At 46.9% G+C, this 19232-nt stretch overlaps 1 long non-coding RNA gene across 2 annotated transcripts in view; it reads right to left on the bottom strand.

The window, feature by feature from the left end:
- Nucleotides 1-19232, bottom strand: part of LOC140720303 (uncharacterized) — a 1203583-nt gene that overhangs the window by 436166 nt on the left and 748185 nt on the right. The window lies entirely within an intron of this gene.

A 19232-nucleotide genomic window follows, 5' to 3' on the forward strand; every position in this document is an offset into this window, starting at 1 on the left:
GGACAGGTACACTGAAACATTAAGTGAGAAACAACAGGAGGAGGCCATTTGGCCCCTTTAACCATCAGCAAGATGGAGGCTACTCTCCCATCTCAGCCACTTGCTTCTGCCGATCCTCATTTTCTCGATCCCTTGGGTCTCCACAAATCTGCCAGCCTCTGTTTTATGTGAGGACGATCACCGAGTCATCACCGCCCTCTGTGGTGGGGATTTACAGACATTCACCACCCTCGGCGTGGAGACATTTCCCCTCATCTCAGTCCCGACATTTTCACTGCCATCATATTTGACCTACTAAAATGAACCACTTCACACTTACCTGGGCAGAACTCCATCTGCCACTTCTCAGCCCTGTTCTGCATCCTATCAATGTTCCGCTGTAAACTCTGACAGCCATCCACGCTATCCACAAAACATCCAACCTTTGTGTCATCAGTAAACTTACTAACCCATCCCTCCACTTCCTGATCCAGGTCATTTACAAAAATCACAAAGAGTAAGGGTCCCTGAACAGGTCCCTGAGGCACTCCACTGGTCACCGACCTCCCTACAGAATATGACCCAGCTACAACCACTCTTTGCCTTCAGTGGGCAAGCCAGTTCTGGATCTACAAAGCAATGTCCCATTGGCTCCCATGCCTCCTTACTTTCTCAATAAGCCTTACATGGGTTACCTTATGAAATGCCTTGCTGAAATCCATATACACTACATCTACTGCTCTACTGCTATACCTTCATCAACGTGTTTAGTCACATCCTCAAAAAATTCAATCGGGCTCGTAATGCACGACCTGTCCTTGACAAAGTCATGCTGACTATTACTAGTCATATTATACCTCTCCAAATGTTTATAAATCCTGCCTCTTAGGAACTTCTCCATCAACTTACCAACCACTGAGGTAAGAATCACTGGTCTATAATTTCCTGGGCAATCTCTACAACCTTTCTTCAATAAAGGAACAACATCCGCAACCCTCCAATCATCTGGAAACTCTCTGGTCCCGATTGATGATGCAACGATGATTGCCAGAGGCTCAGCAATCTCCCCCCTCGCCCCCCACAGTAGTCCGGGATACATCTCATCCAGTCCCGGTGATTAATCCAACTTGATGCTTTCCAAAAGCTGCAGCACATCCTCTTTCTTAATATCTCCATGCTCAAGCTTTTCAGTCTGCTGCAAGTCATTACTAGATAGATAGATAGATAGATAGATACTTTATTCATCCCCATGAGGAAATTCAAATTCAATCCTCCAGAAACTCTCTGGTCCCCATTGATGATCATTGCCAGAGGCTCAGCAATCTCCCCCCTCGCCTCTCACAGTAGTCCGGGGTACATCTTATCCAATACCCGCGACTTATCCAACTTGATGCTTTCCAAAAGCTGCAGCACATCCACTTTCTTAATATCTATATGCTCAAGCTTTTCAGTCTGCTGCAAGTCATCACTACAATCACTAAGATCCTTTTCCATAGTGAATACTGAAGTAAAGTATTCATTAAGTACCTCTGCTATTTCCTCTGGTTCCAGACCCACTCTCCCACTGTCACACCTGATATTTCAGGGTGAAATGTGAATTTTTTTTCGGGAATCTGAAGGGGAATTCTTCACTCAGAGTTTGGTGAGAGTGTGGAATGAGCTGCCAGTGGAAGTGGTGGATGTGCGTTCAAGTTAGACACTAAAGAGAAATTTGGGTAAGGACATGGATGGGAAGTGTATGCAGGTTGTTGGCAGTAAAAACAAAAACGGGTCGGTATTGACTAGAAGGGCCGAAATGCCTGTTTCAGTGCTGCTGGGCTCTGTGACTCTAATAATATTCTGATATGTAATTTCCACAGTCATGTGCTTTGCTGCTAATTACCGAACCCGGTAATTTACAGAATAGATAAAGGGGCTGCCCAGTAACTGTTCCTGTGATCAAAGTCACTGAGACGTTTCATCACTGAGCAGATAATGTCTTCTCCATACTCTTTCACTCAGTCCATCACTCAACACCTTCCATGTTTACAGGAAATCACAGAACTCACAGAGAAGGAAACCGCGACAGAGGATTCCCCGCTTTTCCTCAGACCTGGTGATGGGGAAAGGCTCCCAGTCCCAGAGAGTGATGTGGGAATCAGGAATGAGATTGCAAAGTTGGACAAAAGGCTGAAAGAATTTCTGCAGCTTGGTACGGTAAAACAATGCACCGAACTGAAAATAACATTGAAATATTGCTGACGTAACAAAGTACGTCAACAAAGTTCGGCCCATCATGTTGAGCTCAGCCAAATAAATTAGCAACCAAATGGCCACTAAACTGATTCCTTGTGCCTGCACAATGTCCATCTCCCTCCATGTTCTTCACATTTATGTGCCTGTCTCAGCGTCCCTTAAAAGTGTCTAATATATCTGCCTCTACCATCACCCCAGGCATTCCAGACACCCACCAATCTCTGTGTGAAAGAACTTGCCTCTCACATCTCCTTTGAACTTACCCCCTCTCAGATTAACTGAGAAAAAGAATCACAATAAACATGCGATTGTACTGGAGTGAGTGTCATGGTCCGGTCCGTGAAATCCGCATTCCAGTTTACGGTCCGGTTGATTGATCCTCATTCCGGGATTTCCTGTTTTCCCTGGGTCCAGTGGCTGCCTTAATTGAGGCACCTGATTCTCGTTTTGTGCTGGCTCCATTAATAGCTTCGGGATTCATCTTCCGTCTGCTGGACTGTTCTCTCCTTTCTTCTTGTCCCTGCACTTCTGAAATTCTGGCAGTTAGTTCGGCATCTTATCTCAACAGTTATTTTGGCATTAACCTTCGTCAGTTTCCTGCGCCTGCTACCTTGCCTGTATCGCCGTCAAGTTCAACCGCCGGAGTGAGACTGGAGCCTCGCCATGCCAAGATATGGAGGTATCTATTACTGAGTTTGGATCTGTCTCTTTGTGTCCCTGTGCTTAGTGTCCGTCAAGGAAAGAGTCCCGGCCTTAGGAGGGGTCCTGACTCTGCATAGATCCCCGGCCCTAAGTCCTGTTCCCAAGGAGGGGTCCTGGTTCAGTGTTCTGTGTAGAACCCCGGTTCTCAGGCCTGTTCCCAAGGAGGGGTCCCGGCTCTGTGTTCTGTGTAGAACCCCGGCTCTCAGACCTGTTCCCAAGGAGGGGTCCCGGCTCAGTGTTCTGTGTAGAACCCTGGCTCTCAGACCTGTTCCCAAGGAGGGATCCCGGCTCTGTGACCCTGTACTCCAACACCAAGGCTCTGTGTTCCAAGATCAAGTCAGGGCGCCGTGTTCCAGCCCCGTCCAAGTCTGAGCTTCGTGTCCTCATCCAGTTCTGGTGCCTCACTGAGCCCAGGAGTACCTCGCCCAGCCTGGTGCTGGAGATTCCTCGTCCAGCCCTAGCCACGTCCAAGATCCTGGTCTAGTCAAAGCCACGTCCCTGTGTTCCCAGTGCTATCTTGTGTCTAGTCTGTTCCTAGTCCCGAGTCCTCGACTGGATCCGGGTTCCGAGCCCGAATCAAGACCCATGTTCCGGGTCCCTGTCCAGTCTCTATCTCGGAGTCCTAGTCCAGACATCTAGTTCCAAGTTCCTCATCCAGGTCCCGCTTTCACAGTCTGAGTCCTAGACCCGGCTCGGTGTGCTTGTCTCGTCCAGGGCCTGTATCCATGTCCAGCGTCCTTTCCTCCTGACTTCCTTGCATTCTCGATAATCTTAGCCCTGCTCCCAGTACTTCAGTGTCTGTGTCTTGCATTTGGGTCCGCTACCAGCGCCCCCCCTCCCCCCGCTGGCAACATACATAAACCAGCCCTAACTGTTCCTAACTGTGATTTCCTCAATATAACGGACATTACCGAGAATCTGGAATCTGCAGCGTTCGCGGTTACAGAGCTACTGACTTGTTAAGTGATCTTTATATGAGGGTGGAGGTAGAGGTAGAACGCTACCTCCCTCCATTGCTGAGGAATGGGCGGAGAGTGAGGTTTTGAGGAAGTTGTGTGTGGAAAGTGGAGAGCGGGTAGCTGCAGATGAAAGTGAGTGTGTGGAGAGATGGTGGGGAAAAGAGAGGAGGAGAAAGAGAGACCATAAGACATGGGAGCGGAATGAGGTCATCTGGCCTATCGAGTCTGCTCCGCCATTTAATCATGACTAAACCTTTTCCCCTCCTCCTCAATCCCAGTTCCCGCTCTTCTCCCCGTAATGTTCATTGTCATGTCTAATCAAGAACTTGTCAATCTCTGCCTTAAACATACCCAATGATCTGGCCACCACCGCTGCATGTGGCAACGAATTCCACACATTCAACACACTTTGGCTCGGGAAATTTTTCCGGATCTGTTTTGAAAGGGCGCCCCTCTATCCCGAGGCTGTGCTCTCTTGTCCTAGACTGTCCCACGATGGAAAACATCCTTTTCACACCCACTCTGTCCAAGCCTTTCAACATTCGAAAGGTTTCAGTGAGATTCCTCCTCATCCTTCTGAATTCTAGCGAGTACAGACCCAGAGCCATGTAACGCTCCTCGTGTGATAACCCTTTCATTCCTGGAATCATCCTTGTGAAACTCCTCTGGACCCTCTCCAATGGCAGCACATCTTTTCCCAGATGACGGGCTCGAAGCCGTTCAAAATACTCAAGGTGAGGCCTCACCAGTGTCTTATAAAGCCTCAGCATCACATTATTGCTCTTGTATTCTAGACCTCTTGAAATGAATGCTAACATGACATTTGCCTTCCTCACCACCGACTGAGCCTGTAAGATAACCTTCATGGTGTTCTGCACAAGGACTCCCATCTCCCCCTGCATCGTAGATTCCTGGAATTTATCCCAGTTTAGAAAATAGTCCGCACATTTGTTTCTGCTACCAAGTTGCATGACCCTGCATTTTCCCAACATTGTATTTCATTTGCAACTTTCTTCCCCATTCTCCTAAACTAAGTCCTTCTTCATCCTATCGGCTTCCTCAACACTATTGCCCCTCCACCAACCTTCGCATCATCTGAAAACTTGGCAACAAAACAATCTATTTCATTATCTAACTCATTTATATAAAGCATAAAAAGAAGCGGTCCCATTACTGACCCCTGTGGAACTAGTGACTGGCAAACAACCAGAAAAGGGTCCTTTTTATTTTAACTCAGCCAATGTTCTAACCATTTTAGTGAATTTCATCTCATTGTACCCGGTTATTATTTCTCCTGCCTCGTTTTCTAGCGGTCCTTGATCCAATCCAATTTCTCTTTTATTTTTAATATACACTTGGGGAAAAACTTTTATATTCCACTTTGATATTATTTGTTAACTTGCTTTCATATTTCATCTTTTCCCTTCTAATGATTTTAGTTGCTCGCACTCGTGTTGCGATCACATTTTCCAAAGTTTCTTCTACTTTAAGCTCCCTAATCGCCTCCCGTTCATTGTATAGCACCCAATCCAGTACAGCTAATTCCGTAGTAGGCTCAACGACAAACTGCTCTGAAAGGCTATCCCTCGGGCATTCAACAAACTCACTCCCTTGAGATCCATTACTAACTTGATTTTCCCAGTTCACCTTCATGTTAACATGTCCCATGACTGCCATAACATTGCCCTTTTGACTCGCCTTTTCTATTACCTGTTGTAACCTGTGGTCCACCTCCCAGCCACTGTTAGAGGCCTCTATATAACTGCCATCAGCGTCTTTTTACATTTGCTGTTTCTTATCTCAATCCACAAGGATTCAACATCTTCCGGTCCTATGTAACATCTTCCTACCTTTACCAGTAGAGCCGCACTACCCACTCTGCCTGCCTTCCTATCCCTCTTGTATAACCTGTAAGCTTGGGCATTCAGCTCCCAACTGCAATCATCCTTCAGCCACGATTCAGTGATGGCCGCATCATCATACCTGGCAATGTATGATGTTGAGAGTGGACAGTCACGGGGGATATAGAGAGGGGGATTTAGAGATGGTTGGACCAAGGGGAGAGAGCTGGAGAGTGAGGAGAGCGAGGTAGAGAGAAAGGGATAGAGGGCTAAAAGAAAGGGAGTGGGAGGTTTTTTTACGGAGACTGGGATGGAAAGGTGGAATTGGTGGGGGCTGGGAGGTGACGTGGTGGGCTACAGAAAGGGGTGAGAAAGGATGGGTGTGCAGGATACCGAGGTGGTGGGGGTGAGCTATAGGGGTGGCGAGGAAGGTGAGGTGAGTGAAAATGGCGTCAAGAGAAAGGAGAGGGGGAGACGAGTTTGCAGCGTAAATGAGTGAATGAGTGCAGTGTGGAGGGTGTGGTAAACTGCACGGGTTCATAGAAAGGAGGGTTCAGTGTTTTGGGTGGCGAGGAGAGTGGAGCGATTTGGAAGGGAAGAGGGAGAGGCTGGAAGAAGAGTCCATTGTGACGGGGAGCGGCAGTGAGGAGTCATGGATGAGTGAGAGGCGGTGCGTCTGGTCAGAATGATTAGACTAACCAGTTATTTATCCACAGTGGCGAATATGTTAGTCATGGTTGAGATTGTGGCCCTCGTCTCGGAATCCCACAGCGAAACTTTTACCGCACATGGCCCCGGTTCTGCAACCCGACGCTGGGGTGGGGTAGGGGGTGTTGTGGGGTGAGGCGGGGGTATGGGTATTGCGATTTCCACGCACTGCTCCCGTCAGATCATGCCCTCCCATCCATGTACTTAACCAAGTTTCTGTATGTACACCAAGTGAATGTATATTGGACAGCGAAGGAGGCCATCATATCTTGCAGAGGGATTTGGATCAGCTGGATAAATAGAAAATGGACCTTCGGTAGGAACCAGGAGGCTAGGGTTTACAGATTAAAAGTAGGAAACTGATGAGAGTGTACAACAATGAGTTCGGGGAATACAAGGTCACAATGCGTTGGAAATGGCGTCCTATGTGGATCGGGTCGTAAGGAAATGTTTTGACGCATTGGACTTCATGTACTGGGTGCAGGAGATGGGATGTTATGTTGAAGTTGGTGAGGCCTAATGTAGAGTATTGTCTGCAGTTTTGGTCACTTAACTGCATAAAATATGTAAATAGGTTTGTAAGAATACATTGAAAATTTACAAGGATAATGCCGCGATTGGAGGACCTGCGTTATAAGGAAAGATAGAATAGGTTAGGACTTTATTCCTTGGAATGTAGATTTCCGGGACATTTGATAGAGATTATACAAATTATGAGGCTTACAGGTAGGGTTAATGGAGCGGAGGGATGGGAAGAGAGGGATAGACCGGGGGAAAGGGGAATGAAGGACGAAGGATGTGCAGAGGAGAGTATAGTGGTGGTGAGGGGGGTGCTGACGGAGCGATGCAGAGCTAGAGCCGAGAGTGTGGACGGAGAGCGAGGGGGTTGAGAGAGTGCAGAGTGAGTGGAAAGACTGGTGGAGAGAGGAACAAAAATGTGAAGGGTAAGTGGAGATGGAGGACACAGGGGTGATAATGGTTTCACTCAACTTTCCTCCTCTTCTCCACTTCGCTTTCCCCAATCTCTTCCCATCCCCTCTCCCGCTCTCCATGTCTCCTGTAGAAGATGGTCTTGATTGACGCTAACCAACTCGCACCTTTAAACCTCGCCTCCTGTTGGCACAGAAATCCATTGAAGACAACTTCCCCGCTCTACAGCCTGAAGAGGTCAGTGCATTTCATCACAGGTGGCCATTTTCAATCCGCGGCTCACTCCTTTTCTGATTGTCAATCAGGTCGTCATACCCTCCCTTCGGGCACTTTAACACAGGTGAAAATTTTCAGTGAATGCATCTCTCCCTCCCAGACGACATTCTGACAATTCTTACTGAAGTTCTTTCCTCACTCCCTCCATGGTTCCCATTTTGGATCAGCCCATGACTCTTTCCCGTGTTAAATCATCCGGCCCTTTGGAATTAGCGACATTCCAAGAGGATATCGAAAGTTTCTTTCGAAACATACAGTCGGATGCAAAATGCGAGACTGAATGTCGGACGCTGGGGAAAGACGCTGGAGAGATAGTAATGGGGGAAGGAAATGGCGGACGAACTGATTGAGTATTTTGCATCAGTCTTCACTGTGACGACACGAGCAATATGGTGGGATTTCCCGGTGTCATGGTTCATGAAGTGTGTGAAGTTACCATCATTAGAGCGAAGGTTGCTGGGGAACTAAAAGGTCTGAAGGGAGATAAGCCACCTGGACCAGATGGTGAGTTCCCAGGATTCTGAAAGATGTGTCTGAAGAGATTGTGGAAGCATTAGTAATGATCATTCAAGAAGCACTGGGTTCTGGAAAGTTTCCGGAACACTGGAAGTTTACATGTGTCACTCCACTCTTCCAGAAGGGAAAGAGTCAGAAGAAAGGAAATTGTAGGCCAGTTAGGCTGATCTCGGGTTGGAAAGGTGTTGGAGTCTATTATTAAGTAGCTCTGACGGTACTTGGAGGCACATGATAAGATAAGCCGTCGTCAGCATGGTTTCCTCAAAGGACAATCTCGACTGATAAATCTGTTGGAAATATCTGAAGAAATAACAACCAGGAGAGGCAAAGGTGAATCGATCGAAACTGTGTACTCGGATTTTCAGATGGCCTTTGACAAGATTCTATACATAAAACATAGAATAGTACAGCACATTACAGGCCCTTCGGCCCAGAATGTTGTGTCGACCCTCAAACCGTGCCTCACATATAACCCCCACCTTAAATTCCTCCATATACCTGTCTAGTAGTCTCTTAAACTTCACTAGTGGATCTGCCTCCACCACTTACTCAGGCAGTGCATTCCACGCACCAACCACTCTCTGAGTAAAAAACGTTCTTCTAATACCCCCCTTGAACTTCCTTCCCCTTAACATAAAGCCATGTCCTCGTGTACTGAGCAGTGGTGCCCTGGGGGAAAGGCGCTGGCTGTCCACTCTATCTATTCATCTTAATATCTTGTACATCTCTATCATGACTCCTCTCATCCTCCTTCTCTCCAAAGAGTAAAGCCCTAGCTCCCTTAATCTCTGATAATCATTCATACTCTCTAAACCGGGAAGCATCCTGATAAATCTCCTCTGTACTCTTTCGAATGCTTCCACATCCTTCCTACAGTGAGGCTGCTTAACAAGTTATGAACTCGTGGTATTACAGGAAAGATTCTGGCATAGATAAATCAGTTGTGATTGGCAGGCGGCAAAGAGCGGGAATAAATCGAGCCTGTTCTGGTTAGCTGGCGATGGCTAGTGGTGTTCCACAGGGACAGGTGTTGGGACTGCTTCTTTTTGCGTTGTATGCCAGAATTTGGATGATGTAACTGATTACCTTGTTGAAAAGTTTCAGGTGAGATGAAGAAGGGTGGAGGGACAGGTAGTTTTGAGGAAGTTGTGGAGGTACAGGGGGACGGACAGCCAGATTAGGAGAGTGGACAAAGAAATGGCAGTTGGAACACCGTGTCTGCAAATGTACTGTCAGGCACTTTGGTTGAAGAAGTGGAAGGATTGAGTATTTTCGAAACGGAGGGAATTTACGAAAAAATACGAGGGCGCTAATGCACTTTGGAGTCCTTGTGTAGGATTCCCTAAAGGATAGTTTGCAGGGTGAGTCCGTGGTGAGGAAGGCAGGTGCAATATTAGCATTCATTTCAAGAGGAATAGAATATAAAAGCAAAGATGTCCTGTTGGGACTTTGTAAAGCACTGGTGAGGCCGCACTGTCAGCAGTTCAGGCCATTACCTTAGAAAAAGTGCTGTGAACCTGGAAGGAGTTCAAACGAAGTTCAGGAAAACGATTCTGCGATTGAACGGCTTGTCATATGAAAAGTGTTTGACTCTGGGCCTGTATTCACTGGATTTCAGAAGGATAAGAGGTGACGTCATTGAAGCCTGACCGAAGAGTTTGACGGAGTGGATGTGGAGAGGATGTTCCCTCTGGTGGGAGAGTCTGAGACCAGAGGACGCAACCTCACAATGGAGAGGCGTCCTTTCAGAAGGCATTTATTTTGCCAGGAAGCGGTGAATGTGTAGAATTCTTTGTTACAGGCTGCTGTGGAGGCCAAATCTTTATGAATATTTAAGGAAGAGTTTGATCGACTCTTGATTGGTCAGGGCACGAATGGATGCACGGAGAAGGCGGGAGACTGGGACTCAGACGGAAACTGAATCAGTCATGATGAAATGGCGGCGCAGACTCGATGGATCTGATCGGCTGATTCTGCACCGATGTCTTATGGTCATTTTGTCTCATGGACTTTCAGGGAGACAAATTCCACAAATGATTCCGGTTGGGTGGGGGCACCAACCCCTGCTTGTGAAATGAAACCCGCTGTTTACCGTGGAGTGGGTTTCTTGCGACAGCAGTTGTCCGGATGGTATGGCTATAATATGGCTTAATGTTTGTGTTAAATAATGAACGTGAATAGACTCCTTTAGTTCTAGAATTACTGAGAAAATAATTGCCAACATTTGTTCCTGCTGAGTGGGAGTTAATTGTCGAACGTGTTTTCTCTAATTTCAGCAGAGATTCTAACTCCCCATCTTCCCGATTTATTAATCTAATACCAAATACATATGGACGGGAGGGATATGAAGGACTCTCCATATTCCAGTTCTAGCTCCAGAGGACCATAAGATCAGAAGACGAAATGTCAGAATTGGGCCATTCAGCCCATCGAGCCTGCTCCACCAGTTCATGGCTGATCCCGAATTCCACACAGCCCCATGCACCTGTCTTCACACTATATCCTTTGATGCCCTGACCGTTCAGGAAACGATAGACTTGCGCTTGAGATGTAAGCAAGCCTTGTCCTCCACCGCAGACTGTAGCAGAGCGTTCCACAGATTTACCACTCTCATGCTCCATGATAGGTAATTGTAGTATGGCAAGCGGCTGCGGATTGTAACATTAACTCCGTGGTCACACTGGCGCTGCTCAGAATTCTGCATTCTGAGAGACATAACTACCTCTCAGAACTTCAGGAGCTTCACCGCACAGTCGGCGGTGACGTCACATGAAGCTGCCGTTGTGCAGAACGACTTTGAGGAACCTGCTTACAATCATGGGCACAGTATATCCCTCGGTTACTGACATAGGTAAACAGACGGGGCTCTCCATTACTTTAACCTCAGTAACACCCGCTCTCTATGCTTCGGGAAACATGGAACATTATTCGCTGCATTACTAAAATGGATATTTTAAACATCTGGCAAATTGACTTATAAGTAAATAATTTCAGACCTCCCGTTATACCTGTTTCTGTGCTCCATATTCACTGTCCCTGACGACAATGAAACATTTTTTAATCTGACCGACGAGCAGATGGCGGGAATTGCGAAACTTCGACGTTGAAGCGGTCGATTGAAGCGGAATATTGACAGAAACTTCACAGAAAGGCCCTGCCCTGTGTTCACTAATCTGTCCCATTGAGCCGTCTATAGTCAGCCCTTGGAATTGATTGGGCAGAAACAGTTTCTGATTTGTAACAATATCTGGTACCAATAGAATCTGCGGCTGAAGCTCGGTTTTGTCTGAAATCGAGATGGTATGTTGTTTCTGTGATCAGTACTATTGAATGTAAACTAACGCAATGAGCTACCTGCACAATCACAGTTAATTTTTAGGTAGATCCCTGCGCTTCGCGGTTGTAGCCATTGCTCACGGGTCATTTATATTTTTCCTGTCTCATTTTTGGGAAGACGGGTTATGTTAAGATTAGCTTTTTCTTTCTGAGGTTACAGATTTTATCTTATTATCCAGACTCGATGAGATGAATTCTAACAATGCTTTTCTCGCAATTATGCCCTTTGTGTCAGAAGTGAATACAACTGTGACCACGGGGAGCTAGGACAGAAGTTGAGAAGCAGGACCTCAAAAGTAGTAATTTCAGGATTAATGCCTGTGTCACGTGACAGTGAGTATAGGATTAAAATTATGTGGAGGATAAATGTGTGGCTGAGGGATTGAAACAGGGGGCAGTGTTTCAGATTTCTGGATCATTGGGACCACTTCCGGGGCAGGTGTGACTTGTACAGAAAGGACGGGTTGCCCTTGAATCCTAGGGCACCATTACCCCGGAGCGAAGGTTTACTAAGGCTGTTGGGGAAAGTTTAAACGAGAATTGCTGGGGGGTGGGAACTGAAATGAAGTGACGGAGGAAAGGGAGGTTGGCTCAGAAATAGAGAAAGCTTGTAGACAGTGCGAAAGAGGGGATAGGCAGGTGATAGAGAAGGGACGCGCTCAGTCCGATGGTTTGAGATGTGTCTATTTTAATGCGAGGAGTTTCATGAATAAAGCAGATGAGCTTAGAGCGTGGATGCTGTGGTCATTACAGAGGCAAAAGAGGTGGGGGCGTGGCACTGTTGATCAGAGATAGCGTCACGGCTGCAGAAAACGAGCAGGTCATGGAGGGGGTTGTCAACGGCGTTTCTGTGTGTGGAAGTTTGCAATAGGAAAGGGTCAATAACTCTCCTGGGTGTTTTGTGTAGACCAGCCAATAGTAACAGGGACATCAAGGAGCAGATAGGGAGACAGATTCTGGAATGGAGGGTTGGTGTGGTGGGAGATATTAATTTCCCAAGCATTGATTGCTATCACCCTCGACTTAAAGGTTTAGATGGGGTAGAATTTGTTAGGTGTGTTCAGGAAGACTTCTTGACACAATATGTGGATAAGCCTACAAGAGGAGAAGGTTTACTTGATCTGGTATTGGGAAATGAACGTGGTCGGCTGTCAGGTCTCTGAGTAGGAAAGCATTTTGGAGATAGTGATCACAGTTCTAAGTCCTTTACCACAGCATTGGTGAGGGATAGGAACAGACAAGTTACGAAGCGGTTAATTGAAGTAAGGGGTGATATGAGGCTATCAGGCAGGAACTTGGAAGCATAGATTGGAAACAGATGTTCTCCGGGAAACGTACGGAAGTAATGTGGCAAATGTTCTGGGGAAATTTCCGTGGGGTTCTGGGTAGGTACGTTCCAAAGAGACATGGAAAGGATGGTAGGGTACAAGATCCGTGGTGCACAAAGGCTTTTGTAAATCTAGTCAAGAAGAAAAGAAGAGCTAAGGGAAGGCTCCAAAAACGTGGAAATGATAGTAACCTAGGCGATTATAAGGCTAGCTGGAAGCAGCTTAATAATGGGAGTGTTCCACGGTTCGTCCATTTTGGTGTAAAGTTCTTGATTTGTTGGGGAATTGTTCGGGTCCGACACAGCCCTTGTGGCCACGGCTTTGTCTCCTGGGTGATAGGATAATGATACTTGATGTAAACAATGACAAATTTACTATTTTAAAGGTGGGTCTCATCACAGCTGCAAGAATTGTATTGCAAAACTGGAAAACCCAGATGTCCCACTGTGAGGGAATGGACTGAGGAAATGATTAAGATTTCATCATATGAAGACATGTTGGGAAGAATTAACGGTGAGGGAAAAGCACAAGACGCGTGGGATCAATGTTGGTTGTATGTTAATTTAAACTTAAATTAGAAGTTTTTTTTCTGTTTCTTAGTTTTGTATGTTTTCCTGTCATGGGGTGGCTGTGTAAATATGCTTTACTGTATCTGCTGTATGATATGCTGTGCTGCTTTGTAAAATAAGAATAAAAAATAGAAATTTGAAGAAAAAAGAATGAAAACAGGAGAGCCAGAAGTGGCCATCAGAAGGTCTTGGCGGACAGGATTATGGAAAACCCCAAGGGCATTCTACAAGTATGTGAAGAGCAGGAGGATAAGAAGTGAGAAAATGGGACCAATCAAGTGTGACAGCGGGAAACTGTGTATGGAACCGGAGGAGATTGCGGAGGTACTTAATGAATACTTTGTTTCAGTATTCACTACGGAAAAGGATCTTGGCGATTGTAGAGATGATCTTCAGTGGACTCAAAAGCTTGAGCATGTAGATATTAAGAAAGAGGATGTGCTGGAGCTTTTGGAAAGCATCAAGTTAGATAAGTCTCCGGGGACTGGACGGGATGTACCACAAGCTACTGTGGGAAGCGAGGGAGGAGATTGCTGAGCTTCTGACGATTATCTTTGCATCATCGGTGAGGACGGGAGAGGTTCTGGAAGATTGGAGGGTTGCGGATGTTGTTCCCTTTTTTAAGAAAGGGAGTAGGAATAACCCTTCGGAAATAATGGGACAGTGAGTCTTAATTCAGTTGGTGGTAAGTTGATGGAGAAGATCCCGAAAGGCAAGGTTTATGAACCTTTGGAGAGGCATAATATGATTAGACATAGTCAACATGGTTTTGTGAAAGGCAGGTCGTGCCTCCGAGCCTGATTGAATTGTTTGAGGATGTGACAAAACGGTTTGATGAAGGCAGAGTCCTAGCTGTAGAGTATATGGATTTTAGCAAGGCACTTGACAAGGTGCCCCATGTAAGGCTGATTGAGGAAAGTAAGGAGGCATGGGATCCAAAGGAAGATTGCTTAGTGGATCCAGAACTGGCTTGCCCACTGAAGGCAAAGTGTGGCTGTAGATGGGTCATATTCTGCATGGAGGCCGGTGACCAGTGGCGTGCCTCAGCGATCTGTTCTGGGACCCCTACCCTTTGTGATTTTTATAAATGACATGGATGATGAAATGGAGGGATGGGTTAGTAAATTTGCAGATACACGAAGGTCGGCGGTGTTGTGGATAGTGTGGAGGGCTGTCAGAAATTACAATGGGACATTGATATGATGGAAAACCAGTCTGAGAAGTGGCAGATGGAGTTCAACACAAGTAAGTGTGATGTGCCTGGCCTGCTGCGTTCCACCAGCATTTTGTGTGTATTGCTTGAATTTACGGATTTTCTCGTGTAAGTGTGAGGTGGTTCAGCTTGGTGGGTCAAATACGAAGGCAGAATATAGCATTCATGGTAAGACTCTTGGCAGTGTGGAGGATCAGAGGGATCCTGGAGTCCGGGGTCCATAGGACGCTCAAAGCTGCCCAGCAGGTTGATTCTGTGGTTAATGAAGGCCAATGCACCGTATGCCTTCTTAATCTTAGCATTGAATTTAAGAGACGAGAGGTAACGCTGCCTGGTCGCCTCACTACAGGAAGGACGTGGAAACCATAGAAAGGATGCATAGGAGATTTACAAAGATGTTGCCTGGATTTGGGAGCATGTCTTCTGAGAGAGGGCACAGTTTTACGGTGCCTCGAAGTAGGTATAGAGGAGATGTCAGGGGTAATATATATTTGTTTTTTTTACGCAGAGATTGTTGAGTGCGTGGAATAAGCTGACGGTGGCAATGTTGGAGGTGGAAACGATAGGGACTTTAAAGAGACTCCTGGATGTAGGTTAGAAAAATAGAGGGCTATGTGTAAAGCCGATGTAGTTCTAAGGCAGTGACATGTTCCGCACAGCTTTGTGGGCCGAAGGTACGGTGCTGTATGTTTCCTCTGTTTCCATGTTTCTTACTGTATCGTTGTTTTCTGCAGGCGTTAAGCTGTTGATGGTTACATTGACATGCCACACTGGCTCAACAAAGTGAAATGAAAGTTGAATGGAGTTACTCCTCTTACTGCAATCCAGTCATATTACCTGGGGCCCTGTGGACAACGTTACCACTGTGGCCGACATATTGGCCTTAATGGCAAATGAATTGTAGCTTACAAAAAGGAGGGTGCCGCCAATGTTCGACGACAAAGTGCAGAGGGTATATGGTTTCGTTTTCTTTTCCACCCTGTTTAATTTCCTCCATATATTCAACATAATTTATATTTTTATTATTATTAAGGAATGCAATGCATTGTTTCTGCAAACTAACATATCTCACTACATATGCTAATGACACTGTGCTTGATATAAAATCTGATTTTAAAATGCTGTTCCGACATTGCAGGTTGTACAAGACAGGTTCACCAGCCGGAAGTCCGGTATGTTCGCTCAAGACGGTGCTCATTCAGGGTCTGAACACAACCCGACTGTCAGTCCCGAATACTAAACTAAATGCGAAAGTGGACGAATTCTCACCCACATACTGGACCTGATCACTAATTCCAATGCAGGGCCTGATCAGTATACCTGGTGTAGACCCTGAACACTCATCCTGGTCCCCAAGGCAACCTCATAGCTGGGGTTTGTCAGCCTCAGAAATTAGAAGAATTGTAGTTATGATCTTTCCCAAATAGTGCCTATGATAGGTTCTTGACCAGGTCCATGCTAAATATTATCCGAGCGTAGGGAGTGCAAAGGAGATGTGCCGGATAACGCTTTATCAATGTGCTTGCTCGGTACCTGGGCGGGTGATGGAAGCAGATGCCTTATTGTTGTCTAAGAGGTATACAGATCGTGTGCAGGTAGATGGGTCGTGAGTAATTTGGCAACATGGCCAGTACGATCTGTTCCTGCACTATACTGCTCCGTGTACAATTCTGAATTGTTTCTGCAAGTGGGAGAGTCACGAATAAAGCGACATAATCAGCAAATAAATGGTCCATCTTTAAGAAAGCGGGTAAGTGGAAATGTCTTCTCTCAGGGGGAGTGAATCTCTGTACATCTGTATATCTGTACAGATGTACATCCACACCTCAGGCTCGCTTCTGTCTAGGGGGAGCAGCCTTCTGCCCCGTCAAACTGGGCAACCAGATTGTGTAAATATTCTGTGATGTCCCCACTCGGCCATATAACAGACAGTACACCATATGCGATTAAATGAGTACACTTTATAGATATTACTGGTACTAAATAGTTACCAACAATACAGTATAAATAAATAAATAAATATAAAATAAAGGAGCCGAAACGTATCAGAGTTCAGTCAGTTTAGTGCACAGCGTTGGAGCTCAACCATCGAACCTTCGACCTCTCGTTGCTCTCCTCCGACCTCCCGTCTTCTCACCTGGGACCACCCGCAGTGGTCAACCGAGCAGTGGCTCCAGCACCCGTCCGCCTTCATCTCCTCTTCCCGCCGACAACCTGGCCTCGGACCCCCGCTCGGGGTCCGTTCCGTCACCCAGCTTACAGCATCGCGTCCTCTCTCCCTCACCCCCTCGGGCCGACTCCCCAAAAGCCCGCCAACACTAGCTTACAGACCGAGAAGAGAGAGTAACATTAATGTCAATTGGTTAACAAATGAATACAATTCTCGTTATCAGTAAATTTTAACCCAAACAAGCTTCCAGCACTCTCTCATAACAAAACAAAGAAGCCATTTTGATTAACATACGGAATAACAAAGAAAAAGAAGAACCCCCCCCCCTTACACAAATAAGGAACCCCCTTTACACTCCCCCCCCCACCAAATAAAAGTCGTGTCCTCATGACTTCTAAATAACTCGCCAACTCTTCCTGCCGACACACACCCTAACCCAGGCATAAACCGTGATATTGCACCCCAAACAGTAGACCTCACTCCCTGTTCCTCAGGCGCTACATAGGTCAACTTCTCTGGAAGTTTCTCAACCCTTCGAGACCTCCGTACCCCCTCCCCGAAACCATCCAGGCTCAGACACAACCGGCGATACCTCCGCTCCGTTCGCCAACTCCTCTCTCAATCTCTCACTCATGCCCCCACTGCAACTCTGATCCCCCTGCTGTCCACGGCTAACCCTCCCCACTACACCTGACTCACTGGTAGAAGGGCAAAGGTCTCTTCCTCAATCGAGGGGAAGTTGGCAAACGGCAGCATGTACCACACATCCAGCGCATCATCCTTCGAATCCGTATTCTTCCTCACTTCTGCGATCGGTAGCTGCTGTTTGATCTTCTCCAAACGGAAGCACGTGGCCTGCACTGCTCCCCCAGCCTCTTCAGCCTCCCGCAATCGAGACATCAGCTTCATCTCTGGCTACTCCAACTCCCGCCACAGTCTCAACAATTCTGTATTCACTGCACTTATCTTCAGCTTTTCCCTCCTGATGACTTCTTCAAGGTCAACTTTCAGGGTTTCCACTTCATTTGGACTGTCGATGGTCATCTTCAGGTTCCCTTCAAACTTCCGCTTCCCTCTTCCAAGATCTGTCCGCAATTGCTTCACCTCCTCAAACTCCCCTCTCCGGGCTCTCGGTTTGCTGTTACTCTTAATCAGATAACTTTCTTGGTCTTCCAACTGATTCCGGATCACTTTCTCCGATTTCTGATGAGAATTCGGCCTCTCCATCTCCACATCAAACTTGATTCCGTAGAGACAGTCACTCACGAGCTGCGACCTTCGCCAGACCTGACACGTGACCAGAGAAAGCTTTAGCTCTTTAGTTCTCAGTCGCTCCTGCAACAGTCTCGCTTCAGATTCTCCCGAGGCAAATCCAAATACCAGGAGAACATCCACATACGCCAAACCTTCAAACACCCCCACATCCCCCATGGTCTTCCACATGCCCCGCGGGAAGGTTGCAAGGGCTCCGGATATGCCCGGTGGCATCTTTCCGGACGGGAAGAATCCTAGGGGACCTATAAAGGCCGTCTTCTCCTTGTCGGCCTCACTCATCGGGATCTGGCAACATCCGCTCCTCAGATCCAGCACCTTAAACCACTTCGCACCACTCAGACAGGCCATCGCATCTTCGGCCCTCAGGGCCGTATTCTGGTCACTGACAGTGCGCCTCTTCAGCGGACTATACTCCACACACACGCTGCCGACGTCTCCCACGGCTTCAGGGCCCAGTCGCCGCGACTCTCTCTCTCACCGAGGTGTCTTCAGCGGTCAACTCCCCTCCCTCGTGGTATTTCGGAGCGTCCACTAAGAGGGTCTCTCCCTCAGATACTTGCCCCAGGCCGCACCACCACCGGCTCTCGTTTGAATTCGGTACCGGCCCGTGGCTATTACACAAGTCCTCCCAAGCAGCTCGAAACTCTGGGTTTAATAAATAATAATAGACAGTACAGCATATGCGATTAAATGATAACACTTTATAGATATTACTAGAACTATGTGATTAATAATGATACAATATATATAAAGGAAAAGAAAATAAAGAAAAGGCGCCAAACTTATCAAAGTCCAAACCACTTCGTGCACAACCGTTGGAGCTCAATTAACAAAGTCTTCTGGCCACTATTTGATCCCCTCCGAACTCCTCGACTCGCAGCTCAGGACCACTCGAAGTGATCAACCAAGCACATCTATCTTCGTCTTCTCTCCTCGCCGAACATCCTGACCACAGTGTAGTGGTCCAGATCCCACTCGGTTCCTCACTCGGGGTCCGTTCCTCACCCAGTTTACAGCATCGCGTCCTCTCTCTCTCTCTCACCCCCTCGCGGCGATCTCCCCAAAAGCCCGCCAACAGTAGCTTACAGAACCAGAAGAGAGAATAGCATTAATTCCAATAGGTTAACAAATGAATACAATTCCCGTTATCAGTAAATTTAACCCAAACAAGCTTCGAGCACTCCCTTGCAACAAA

Source organism: Hemitrygon akajei, unplaced genomic scaffold (genome assembly GCF_048418815.1).
Source record: "Hemitrygon akajei unplaced genomic scaffold, sHemAka1.3 Scf000041, whole genome shotgun sequence".
NCBI lineage: Eukaryota > Metazoa > Chordata > Chondrichthyes > Myliobatiformes > Dasyatidae > Hemitrygon > Hemitrygon akajei.